We start from the raw sequence: 12,458 nt of genomic DNA, 5'->3' as shown, positions 1-12,458 counted from the left end.
GGACAACCCAGGTTGTTCACCAAAAATGGGCCGGCATCTAAACTTACATTCTTGCATTTCAAATAAAGATACCAAGAGAATGAAGAAAATTTGATAATAGGAGTAAATTAGAAAGTTGCTTAAAATGTCATGCTCAATCTGAATCATGAAAGAAAAATTTTGGGTACAGTGTCCCTTTAAGGCAAAGGGCCACTTGAGCAACCTGGGGTAAAGGTTAGCGGGTGTCAAGGGTGATGCGGCCGACCAGCAATTCCAGAAGCCAAGCCTTCCGTAGAGGGGTTAGGTGGGTGTCCGGGGTGATGCGGCCAACTGGCAGTTCAAGGAGCCCGGCCAGCCGAGAAGGGTTTTCCCGGTCAGAGTTCAGCTCTTCCCTGACAAAGTACACATAGCAAAACAACAGATAGCAAGGGAGATCCCATAAGCCATGAATGGGCCAAATCCGAAGTAAAAAGGAGTTAGCCAGGTAGTAGGGGGTTGGGGGTAGCCTTGGTGGTCCAGTATCCGTTACAGCATATGTCTGTGTATGATTATTTGACAATTGACGTCTCTGTGAGGGTGAGTGTGTATGTCTTTTTGTGTTTTCTGTGGATGTCTCTGTGAGGGTGTGTGTGTGTGTGCGTATGTCTTTGTGCATTTTTTGTAGGTGTCTCTGTGAGGGTGTGTGCATATGTCTGTGTGTTTTCTGTGGGTGTCTCTGTGAGGGTATGTATGTCTGTGCATTTTCTGTGGGTGTCTCTGTGAGGGCGTGTGTATGTCTTTGTGTGTTCTGTGGATGTCTCAGTGAGGGTGTCTGTGTATGTATGTCTTTGTGTGTTTTCTGTGGGTGTCACTCTGTGTGTGTATGTCTTTATGTGTTTTCTGTGGGTGTCTTTGAGTGTATATGTCTTTGTTTGTTTTCTGAGGCTGTCTCTGTGGGTGTTTCCTTGGGTGTATGTGCAAGTTTGTGTTTCAGTTTGTGTGTGTGTGTGTCCATTGTCTGTTCCTTTTTAGAACATTTTAACCTTACTACTGATTATTCACATCTTTCTACAGACTTTGAGACAAATGAGACCTTTCCGGAAGTCACCAATCCATCACTTAACCTTTAAATTATTGTTTAGGCAGTTCATGACCCTTCCTTTCAGCCACTGCATGTTGTTGTCATCATGTAGTTGGCATCTTCCTAGACTAAAAGATAATCAGAACTCCATATTTCATCTTGTAAATCTCCTTTTTTGACAAAACTGTAGTCTACCTCATTACTTGTCAGGTCAATGTAAACAAGTGCTATGTGTCTGAGTGTGTGTTTCTTTGTGTGTCTGCTAGAGTGTCTATATGTGAATCCTTATGTATGAGTGTGTGTTTCAGTGTATGAGTGTGTCTGTGTGTTTCTAGGTTTTTGTGTTACTACCTTTACAACATTTCCAAGTTTGACTACACTTAAGAAAAAAGTGCATATATGTTTTAGTCACTTGGTCAAAAATTGCACGTGTCAAAGGGAGGGGGGGGGGGGGGGGGGGGGGTCCCTGATCAATGGTTAAGTAAGGGGCCCCAAAATTTCTAGTGGCGGCCCTGACCAGGTCAGTAGATTCTTTTTTGAGAGTGTTTAAACACATGCCTTTATCAACGACATAAATGTCTGTTCCATATTTCTTCATGAGTAGATTTTTTTGCAAGCAATTTTTGCAGCATTTAAAAATGTTTAGTTTATTTGCAAGTTGATTTTCTATCTCTCTCTCTCTCTTATATCTAAACCTCTGCAGACTGCCCCCTTACGTCATTTCTTTTCAGGGGTCAAGTCCTACAAAACAAGTGTGGGAACTCACCAAGACTTCCATTCTCCCTCACAATTAATATTATATATATATATATATATATATATATATATATACACACACACACTGCATTTATATGTATATAATCTGTATAATCTATACACTTTGGTTAATGAAAGCAAATAAATCCAATAAAGGGTTGAATGGTTGACTTTGGGCCTGATAATCCTCCTCTGTCAGAGAGTCTCACCCATTTAAGGTGCAATAGTCCTATTTCTGCGGAGGGGAGCTAATTAACCACAGAGCAAGCCACACAGAAATGTAAGAACTATGTGTAATTAAAGATAATAAAGATAATATTCATAACAGGGGTGATAACACAGCAGGACCGCTGACAGTCTTACATTTAGTGTATTGTAGGAAGTATTACTGACCATTACTAGAGGATCTCACTATTCCTCTAACCAGACTGTGCTCCGGCTCCTCCCACCAGCAGCAGCAGTGTTTACTGAAGTGTTTCTGTTCTCTGTCCAGAGGGTACTTAGTTCCTACTGCAAAAATAGTGCAGGAACTCTGTTCCCATGCGTTCCTGCTCAACTTCACCCCTGGTTCTTTTGACAGACTAGCATTTGAGCCATTCAGTGCTGACTCATAAGCAACTCCACGGGAGTGAGGGCAATGTTATCTATATGACACACATGAACTAGCACTGTCTAGCTGTGAAAAATGCACAGAGATAAGAGGCAGTCTTCAACGGCTTAGAAATCAATTTTTGAGCCTACCTAGGTTTAGTTTTCAACAAAGAATAACAAGAGCAAATTTGATGATAAAAGTAAATTGGTAAGTTGTTTAAAATGGCATGCTCTGTCTGAATTGTGAAATTTTGACTTGACTGTCCCCTTAACTGCTGAGGTTTATATGGACTGATTGGGAGAGGATTGCACTTTTTTTGAATAAATATTTGTCTTGTTTAGATGCTGGGGTTTTGGGAAGAGAATAAATACATTTGCAATTTTTGCATTACACTGGGTTGTCTGAAGAAAAAGCTGCACTGACATCAAAACATCACAATACATTTGTTTTGATTAATTTGCAACTAAGTCATTTGAGTGGTGATATTTGTGATCTGTGCAGGTGTCATTGACAGTTATTTGCTGTAAATATTATTAAACATTAGACTTTAAGCAGATTGAATTTGGTTTTAGTCGATTTCAGGTAGAGTTGAAATATAAAAAGAGTAATCTATAATGAACTGAATTGAGTCTCCTTTTTGTGCTACTACATAGCTCGCTGGCACCATCTAGAGGCCATGTACAGTACATATTAAAATATGGTCACAGGACTTTTATACAAATGGGCAAGGAAAATCATTATGCCACTAACTATATATATATATATATATATATATATATATATATATATATACACACGCACACAGACATTTATAGTTCATTCACTCTCATCTCAAGCAGTGTCAAGCCAACTATGTGAATAGTGGTCTAGGATTGTCAATTACACCTGCACAAATCACAAATATCACCACTCAAAGGTTTTAATTGCAAATTAATCAAAACAAATGTATTGTGATATTTTGATGTCAGTGCAGCTTTTTCTTTAGACAACACAGTGTAATGCAAATTTATCAATTATCTTCCCAAAACGCCCCTGTGAACCTCAGCACCTAAACAAGTCAAATATTTATTCAAAAAGGTGCAATCCTTTCCCAAGCACTCAATATAAACCTCAGCAGTTAAAGGGGCAGTCAAGTCAAAGTTATACTTTCATGATTCAGATAGGGCATGCAATTTTAAACAACTTTCAATTTATTTTTAGCATCAAATTTGCTTTGTACTCTTGGTATTCTTTGTTGAAAGCTAAACCTAGGTTGGCTAATAAGCTCATTTCTAAGCCGCTTCTTATCTTAGTACATTTTCTTATTTTTTATGTGTGTGTATATATATATATATATATATATATATATATATATATATATATACAGTATCCCACAAAAGTGAGTACACCCCTCACATTTTTGTAAATATTTTAATATATCTTTTCATGTGACAACACTGAAGAAATAACACTTTGCTACAATGTAAAGTAGTGAGTGTACAGCCTGTATAACAGTGTAAATTTGCTGTCTCCTCAAAATACCTCAACACACAGCCATTAATGGCTAAACCGCTGGCAACAAACGTGAGTACACCCCTAAGTGGAAATGTCCAAATTGGGCCTAATTAGCCATTTTCCCTCCTCAGTGTCATGTGACTCGTTAGTGTTACAAGGTCTCAGGTGTGAATGGGGAACAGGTTTGTTAAATTTGGTGTTATCGCTCTCACACTCTATCATACTGGTTACTGGAAGTTCAACATGGCACCTCATGGCAAAGAGCTCTCTGAGGATCTGAAAAAAAGAATTGTTGCTCTACATAAAGATGGACTAGGCTATAAGAAGATTGCCAAGACCCTGAAACTGAGCTGTAGCACGGTGGGCAAGACCATACAGCGGTTTCACAGGACAGGTTCCACTCAGAACAGGCTTCGCAATGGTCGACCAAAGAAGTTAAGTGCACGTGCTCAGCATCATATCCAGAGGTTGTCTTTGGGAAATAGATGTATGAGTGCTGCCAGCATTGCTGCAGAGGTTGTTGAAGGGGTGGGGAGTCAGCCTGTCAGTGCTCAGACCATACGCCGCACACTGCACCAAATTGGTCTGCATGGCTGTCGTCCCAGAAGGAAGGCTCTTCTAAAAATAATGCACAAGAAAGCCTGCAGTTTGCTGAAGACAAGCAGACTAAGGACATGGATTACTGGAACCATGTCCTGTGGTCCGATGAGACCAAGATAAACTTATTTGGTTCCGATGGTGTCAAGTGTTTGGCAGCAACCAGGTGAGGAGTGCAAGGACAAGTGTGTCTTGCCTACAGTCAAGCATGGTGGTGGGAGTGTCATGGTCTGGGTCTGCATGAGTGCTGCCTTGCTAAAGAAGCTGAGGTTAAAGGTGATGGACTGGCCAAGCATGTCTCCAGACCTAAACCCTATTGCGCATCTATGGGGCATCCTCAAATGGAAGATGGGGCAGCGCAAGGTCTCTAACATCCACCATCTCCGTGATGGTGTCATGGAGGAGTGGAAGAGGACTCCAGTGGCAACCTGTAAAGCTTTGATGAACTCCATGCCCAAGAGGGTTAAGGCAGTGCTGGAAAATAATGGTGGCCACACAAAATATTGACACTTTGGGCCCAATTTGGACTACTTAGGGGTGTAATCACTTTTGTTGCCAATGGTTTAGACATTAATGGCTGTGTGTTGAGTTATTTTGATGGGACAGCAAATTTACACTGTTATACAGTCTGTATAACAGATATAATAAAATATTTACAAAAATGTGAGGGGTGTACCCACTTTTGTGAGATACTGTATATATATATATTTATATATAGGGCTTTTTTGTGGGGGTACTCACCAGTTCTGAAAAAAGGCACTGTGTATATATAGTATATATATATATATATATATATATATATATATATATATATATATATAAGTCAGTTTTTCCAAATACACACTCAGCCTAAGTGTTTAGGAGGTATCCGGAAGGAAGCAGGCAACACAGGATTGTAATTCAAAGAAAATAAGGCTTTATTCCAATCGTAGGAAAAAACAGCAGGGCCTTAACCCATAACGTTTCGGTCTACACCTAGACCTTTATCAAATGGAGCCCATGTGAGAGATACAGTACCCAAGAAGTGACAAGATATATATACACTAAAGGTGATACAAATATTTACATAATAGGCGCCAAACCGTCCTCTAGTGATCCGCCTGGTTCAGTGGAAGACTCAGAATGCGGCAAGAACAACATGATGACGTCACACGTGACCGGAAGCCAAAACGAGGCTAAGCTTGGGAGTCATGGTAACGGTAAACATAGTACCGTGTACCATAGCGCAAAGCAAGGCGGAGTACTAGGGGGGGTATGCACAAGTTAATGTGCACAGGGGGACATAAATGCAACCAAACATGTGATAAAAGAAAAAAAGGGGGAACAAATGATAATTACAATAGTAATACAATAATTAACACAAGTGACAGTGTTATAAAGTAATCTAAAGCAGCATATAGCTAATTTCCTATGCAGATAAATGCTATTCCTATGGAATAAAGCCTTATTTTCTTTGAATTACAATCCTGTGTTGCCTGCTTCCTTCCGGATACCTCCTAAACACTTAGGCTGAGTGTGTATTTGGAGAAACTGACCTACATGCAATACTTTTATCTGCAGTGCACCGGGTGGTTGCTTCATTAGTGTGTGCCACTTTTTCTGCATCTTTGAATAACTTTTCTCCTGAAAGTGTGCACCCATCCTACTATAGAAACCAGGTTACCCCCTTGTGTAGGGTTTTTTTTCTATTTATCTTGGATACCTTATTTGTGATTGTCTCTACATATACCCTGTTTAGGTATATTTCACTTGTGACTTTTAACACCTGCTGTTTTTTTTGCCTACATTTATTCAGCATTTTTCATGGAATCCTTACTGCCATCTCAGGATAACATTAGAGATGATTTGTTTGCTGACATAGAGGACTTTGCATTTACAGAGGAAGATGCTGCATGAATCCGCTGTGACGCCGACATCCAGGAGCTGCGAGAAACTAGAGGTGAGACACCTACAAACATTTTTCATAAGCTGTTACATTTAGAAAAGAAAGAAATAGATTTCTATCTTCACGCAGTTTATCTATCTAAATACCACAAATTAAAAACATACCCAGGGGGTTCAGAGTAAAAAATATCCCTACTATAGGGTGTACCAATATTGAATTTTGCAGACGGTGGTGTGGGATCCTAAATAAATGCTCCCATGACCTGATGCTCTTGGTCATTGAGGAAGTCTCTAGATTGAAACTCACAATTAAACATGAAATTGCCACAGTCAAAGATACATTGATAAATATACTCACAGGAGACAAAGAAACTGATTGGTTGTCTAAATTACAAACCCAAGTCAGTAAGTATAAACAAGACCGCCTGGCGTTCAAAAATAAAAAAATTCTCTACTGTAGAGAACGATTACAGAGAGAAACGTGTCTATAGGTGGTTATATGGTAAAGACAATAGTGCCCCCTTTAGCCGTAGAAGAAACTTAAACAAAAACAGAAGAGTTAATTTCACCACTGTAGACAGTAGTGGTGGGGACTCCTCTGAAGGAGATACTGCTACTCCGTCCACCAGCCAACAAACAGGGGTTAGCACTAGATCTTCCCAGAAACCCCCTTTATCACAGGCCCCAGGCGCCGACACTTCAGGAGGGGGGGGGCAACACAAGAAGGAAAATTGCCAACAAAAAAGTGAAACAATAGTGTTTAATCTTAGTACACGTCCCTTGAGCCCTGAGGAAAATAGTGTCCTTAACAAAGGTCTCTCTTTTGTGCCATGCTCTCATAACCCCTTGTTTGATGTTCACGTTGATTTTGGTAGATTCCAGCGCCAATTAAAACTAAAAGATTTTTTCAAAGACAAGGGTGACTTTATTAGGAAACAATTTAGAGGACATAGCACATTTGAACCACCCAACACTCACACTTCCATTAAAACGTTCCATCAAGCGTGTCTTTCAAGTATTTCCACTACCACACCCCCTACTGACAGGTCCTGGGATAATTTGACTAAACAGGAGAGAATGGCTATAAAAACACTCTCTCAAGACCCCCATATAGTCATTAGGCCAGCTGACAAGGGTGGGGCCATAGTCATTCTTGATTATGAGGTATATAGTACTGAAGCACGCAGACAATTATACGATGGGGTGACTTACACCAAACTCAGAGGTAATCCCACTATGGGACTTAAAAAGGACGTGGATGACCTATTATGTTTAGCACAGACTGCTAACATAATAGATGACGACACATGGTTATTCTTAACCGTGGACAAACCTATTTGCCCTATTTTGTATCTGCTCCCCAAAATTAATAAATCTCTAGACAACCCCCCTGGCAGACCAATTGTTTCTGCCAGGTGTTCCCTGTTACAGCCTTTGGCTGAATACATTGATTTTTTTCTTCAGCCTGTGGTTCAGGCCACTAACTCATATCTCAAAGACTCCTTTGAGCTTATCACCCTCCTAAAAACTTTAGAGGTAGACAAACAACTGGATCTACTAGTCACTATGGATGTGGTGAGCCTTTACACCGTAATTCCCCATGACCATGGCAAAAAAATGATACAAGAGTGTCTGATCAACAGTGAGCATTATGTAGGTCCACCTATTGAATTTTTGATGAATCTGTTGGGGTTGTGCTTAGAAAAAAACTTTTTCCGTTTTGAAAACAAATTTTTCTTACAAATACTAGGTACGGCCATGGGATCAAGCATGGCACCCGCTTATGCCAATCTCAATTTGAAAAATACCATGTATTCAATCCTAAACACAACTCCATCAGATTCTACCGTCGTTACATAGACGACAGGTTTTTGGTCTGGAGGGGTACTCCAGCATCCCTTACCAGTTGGTTTAACGCACTTAATGATTTAGACTCAACTATTAAATTTAAAATAGAATCCATTTTCTTGATCTAGAGATTTACAAAACTGACTCCATGGGTATTGATTTTCTACACACCACCCTATTTCATAAAAAAACGGATAAAAACTCCATATTACATTATAAGAGCTTTCATCCTCACACTCAAAAAAACGGTGTCAGCTCCTCGCAGCTCCTGAGGGTAGTTCGGAACAACACTGATGACCACAACAAGCAAATACAATTGTCTGAAATGGCAGAAAAATTTCTTCAACGGGGCTACCCCCCTAAACTCATTGAGAAACAACTCCTGGTTGCCGCACAACACACCCGTGATAGCATTATGACTAGGAACAAGGCTAAAGAAGAAGATCTACGAATGAACTTTGTGACTACATACACACCACTCTCAGAGAAGATATCTAACACCATCAGGGACAATTGGAAGATTGTGGCTAAAGACGTTAGCCTACCATTCTATGACCTCCCGCCACCACGGATGGTCTACAAAAGGTCTAAGAATTTACGAGACCTCTTGGTCCTGAATGATCCGGTGCATTGTTATGAATGACGGACTTGGCTACCTAAGGCCAAATTGGGATGCTACAGATGTGGCAATTGTGTCACCTGTAATCACATGATGACTGCAAATACTTTCCACCATCCACATACGAACAGGAAATACAAGATCAACCACAGATTGACATGTACTTCTGAATATGTGATTTACGCAATAATCTGTCCATGTATACTCTATACTACATTGGCAAAACAGTCACCGCTTTCAAGGAAAGACTGGCCAATCACAAGACAGCGATTCGTCAAGCTATTAAATCGGGTGATTCTGAGCAACCAGTTGCGAGACATTTTGCACAGGCAGGACATTCATTGTCCTCATTGAGGGTCATCCTCATTGACCATGTGCCACGCCTACGGCGTGGTGGGGACAGCACTAACCCTGTTGCGTCTGGAGGCCAGGTGGATCTTTAACCTGAACACTGTTACCCCTAGGGGTCTCAATTCCACCATTGACTTTGGGTGTTGCTATAAATAAACATCCCTATTAAACTTATACCTATGTTATAATTGGACATAGGCTTCCTTTGTACAGCCTCCTCTGCAGGTCTTCCATATTCATGATGCGATCATGGTTTCTATGATCTCTGTAAAATATTACTCTTGTCTAGATGTACTGGCATTTTTTCTTTACCTTGATATGATTGTTTGTAGACTCCCATTGATACTTAATGTATAGAGTGGCCTTGTAATGTGTTACATCTAATTGTCTACTTGTTCCCCAGCAGCATTTATTTGCATAGGAAATTAGCTATATGCTGCTTTAGATTACCTTATAACACTGTCACTTGTGTTAGTTATTGTATTACTATTGTAATTATCATTTGTTCCCCCTTTTTTCTTTTATCACATGTTTAGTTGTATTTATGTCCCCCTGTGCACATTGACTTGTGCATACCCCCCCCTAGTACTCCGCCTTGCTTTGCGCTATGGTACACGGTACTATGTTTACCGTTACCATGACTCCCAAGCTTAGCCTCGTTTTGGCTTCCGGTCACGCGTGACGTCATCACGTTGTTCTTGCCGCATTCTGAGTCTTCCACTGAACTGGGCGGATCACTAGAGGACGGTTTGGCGCCTATTATGTAAATATTTGTATCACCTTTAGTGTATATATATCTTGTCACTTCTTGGGTACTGTATCTCTCACATGGGCTCCATTTGATAAAGGTTTAGGTGTAGACCGAAACGTTATGGCTTAAGGCCCTGCTGTTTTTTCCTACGATTGGAATAAAGCCTTATTTTCTTTGAATTACAATCCTGTGTTGCCTGCTTCCTTCCGGATACCTCCTAAACACTTAGGCTGAGTGTGTATTTGGAAAAACTGACCTACATGCAATACTTTTATCTGCAGTGCACCGGGTGGTTGCTTCATTAGTGTGCCACTTTTTCTGCATCTTTATATATATATATATATATATATATATATATATATATATATATACACACACACACATATATACACATACACACATAAATCGTATTAGAAGATTGTGCAGCAATCTCTAAAATATACAAATACAAATTTATGTAATAACAACAAATACAGAACTTTTGTGTCAGTATCTGCAATATAATTAGCATAGAACATGTATAAATGTATGGCTCTGGGCTTGACAAATTTCTTTGAAATCTAGGAGCCAGCATGATTTGGGCCCCCATAATAGAAAATATTTATACAGGTATACCAAATTGGCAGGTATTCAACAAAACTGTCACATAATTTGAGTCAGTAATGATCACAAATTCATGAATACCTTGTTCAATAGCCATTTCCATGGTTTTTAGAACAGCAGTTAGTTCTGCTACTTGACTGGATTTTGGTCCAATGTTGAAACCTACAGAAATATTTGGGAATCCATTTGCCCAAGTTATACCAATGCCGACGACTAATCTGCGCTTATTATCAATAGTCGCATGGTAAGAACAACCATCAACATATACCCAAGGTAATGTTTGACACTGGTCCTCATTATATATTTTATATGGGGAAAGCAATTGTTCCTCCAGGAAATCATCTTCTACCAAATCTTCCCCATGATCTTTAGCAGTACAGTCATAGAGCTCAGCAAGCCCCTGTGGGACTGGATTCTTTTTATTTTGCTTGTAGTGAATTTCTAAAGGCCAGCCTTTTAAGGAAAGAGTCCAAGTTGTTATGTGTCTATTGAGCAGGTTCCTGTCTCTTATTCTCTCGCTTTGCAGATATAGTAATGGCTGGTGGGCTGTTTCTACAATAATTTTCTCGTCCAGTATATAGCTGCGGAAATTTTGAAGGGCCCATACAGTAGATAAGAGGACTTTTTCGCAATCACTAAATTGTATTTCTACTGAGGATAAAGTTCTGCTTGCATAAGCAATGACTTTGCTTAAATTATCCTGTTTTTGGTATAAAACAGCACTCATGCTTATATCTGTGTACCCTGTCCATAAGTAGAAAGGTTGACCACCTTCAGGGTAAGCTAAGCAAGGTGCTTGGGTGAGTTTTCTCTTCAGCTCTCTTATGGCTGTTTCTTGAGTCTCACTCCAGTGCCATATCACATCCTTCTTTAGAAGATGCAGCAGTGGTTTAGCTAATTCTGCATAATTATCAATACATTTGCGGGAATAATTTTTCATGATCTTAATTCCTTTAAGTTTGTTGGGTTCTTAGAATTTATTATAGCTTCCACCTTTTTCTTCTGAGAATTTAACCCTTCAGAAGTAACTTCATGTCCCAAGAAGTTTACGTGGTTATGGCACCATTGGGCTTTTTGTAGGGATAATTTGACACCTGCCCTTTTAAGTTGGCTGAGGACATGCTTAAGCTATGTTATGTGTTTTTCAAAGTCTGTGCTTTTGATTAACACATCAAAATAAGATAAGGTCCCCCTTTCCAATGCATCAGGCATAGCCTTATGCATTAATACTGCAAATTCATGTCCTGAATTTATGTATCCAAACAGAAGTCTTTTGAATGCATATTGGTCCTTTTGGAAGGAGAATGCAAGCTTATACTGGTCTTCCTCATGTACCTTTATGGTCCAGTATCCCTGCACGCAACCAATGGCAGTGAATATTTTAGATCCCTGCATTTGCGCTAGGCACTGGTCAATGTATGGTACAGGCCAGCCAGATATATATCCTCGTTTGTTTAGTTGTCTTAAGTCAGCACACAAATGCCATTGTCCATTGGGCTTAAGAATACCTAGAATAGGATTATTATAAGAGCTATGCACCTGTCTGATGATACCCCTTTCTTCTAAGTGCCTTATGATTTCTGCAAGAGCATCATAGGAAGCTAAATGAAGTCTGTATTGTTTAACAAATACAGGTGGTGCATTGGTAAAATAACTGAATGAACTAAAACCCTAAATTTCTTAGTGTCTGTTCGCTATACCTTTAGTGATCTGCTAATATTCCTTTTAATAATCCCTTATGAATTATTATACTACTATAAAATATTAACACCCAATCGCTAGCTTAATTAAACTACTTGTAAGGACATAACTCACAAGTCTTGCTTCAGCAATGTAAACTTTTTATTACAATGAGGCTATATAAACATTAATACAATATGCAGATTAACTATAAATATACATAACTGAATTAAACATCAATATA

Source organism: Bombina bombina, chromosome 4, assembly GCF_027579735.1.
Source record: "Bombina bombina isolate aBomBom1 chromosome 4, aBomBom1.pri, whole genome shotgun sequence".
In the NCBI taxonomy this organism is placed as follows: domain Eukaryota; kingdom Metazoa; phylum Chordata; class Amphibia; order Anura; family Bombinatoridae; genus Bombina; species Bombina bombina.
The sequence above is the reverse complement of the archived record's forward strand: the minus strand, read 5'-3'. Positions refer to the sequence as shown.